Here is a 1,432-nt window from a genome sequence, read left to right on the forward strand (position 1 = left end):
TGATTTCAAGCTGTAGCTGATACAATTCACCACATAACTGGTAACAAAATCTTCTGCTTAAAATTCAAATAGTAATAGAAACCAAATACGAAGTTATCAAACTCAGATCTCAAGCTCAGGATTCAAATGAAAGTGATGTAAATCCTGACATGAATTTACCTGAGATTAAAATATAGAATCATTCTTAAAAATGTTAGTTGTATGTTTGTAAATTCTGTTTTATTTATTTATTTTTTAAAAAATTGTATTACTAAGTACCATTCTTAGCTATCGCATAGACTTTTCCCAGGATTATCGATTCTCAGCCTTGGCTATGAAGATTCACAATGGTACAGTATATCAATTGCTGTTGAAACTGAGTCATCTTACTGTTGGTTATTATATTCTGTCTTCTCATCTTTCCTGTATTTACAGAATTATTAAGGGTTGTAGGTCTTCACATGTCAAAATTATAATGTAAAGCTGGTCATTCGTCCTTCAAGCAAGAACCCTGGACCGACTGATTCTTTATTTCATTTGGTTTTCCTCCTCCTTCAAAACAAACTTATTGGACAATCCTATGATAAAGAAAAGTGAGTTCCCATATCTCGACATGGGACAGCACCCAGAACTTCTTCCCTCAAGATGACACTACAGGGCATTGTACATCAAAACAACTAGACACAAGGACAATTTTTCTCCCTGTGCCATCACTCTGCTAAATAACTAATTCCCACAACACTGTCAAACTACCTACTAGGGCTGTATTAATATTATCCTTCTCATCTTTCCTATTACCTGTTTCCTTATAGCTATAACTTTGTTGCTTGCATCTTACAATTCAATTGTTTTATGTAGTATCTAGTATGGTTTATGTTGATTGCTTATTTAGTATCGTGTGACTATTACTGTGTTATATGATGAATGTATTTTATGATCATGATTTATTACTTGTTGCTTATATGTACAATGAGAGCTTATGCACCAGAGCAAATTTCTTGTGTGTCCAATCACACCTGGGCAATAAAAAATTCTATTCTATTCTAAAACAACAACATATTATTCAAGAATGATTCTAGCATTTGGGCAAGATAATAACATGTACAATGTCAAACATTACAGTTTTTAGATCTTGATAAATTAATAACAGCATTTTGAATTGGCACCAAGAAAGAACTAAGATCCAGAAAACTGGTGTAGAATTGGCATGTCTTTAGTTCTTGTTATGAATTTACTATGCTCATTTACTATGCTCTTTTACAAACATACAGGCACATTGTATACATATAACCCAATGCTTCTCAAAGAGTGGGGCGGGCCTCCGTGGGGGGCACAAAAAGATGCCAGGAGGCGCGTGACCTTGGGGAACATGGGAGGCTTTGCCACAGGGATAGGACACGCATCCTACCTGACACCTGTACCAGTACCTCCATCGCATTCCTCGGCATTGTGT

General features: G+C 35.5%; 1 protein-coding gene across 1 annotated transcript in view; it reads left to right on the plus strand.

The window, feature by feature from the left end:
- NPHS2 (NPHS2 stomatin family member, podocin) overlaps positions 1–1,031 on the plus strand; it is a 17,271-nt gene extending 16,240 nt beyond the window's left edge. Inside the window, exon 8 of the mRNA XM_070746660.1 lies at positions 1–1,031. This exon is cut by the window's left edge and continues 293 nt beyond it. The gene's annotated coding sequence lies outside the window, so the exon portion shown is untranslated.
- Positions 1,032–1,432: the final 401 nt, after the last annotated feature.

Source organism: Erythrolamprus reginae, chromosome 3 (assembly GCF_031021105.1).
Source record: "Erythrolamprus reginae isolate rEryReg1 chromosome 3, rEryReg1.hap1, whole genome shotgun sequence".
Lineage (NCBI taxonomy): Eukaryota > Metazoa > Chordata > Lepidosauria > Squamata > Dipsadidae > Erythrolamprus > Erythrolamprus reginae.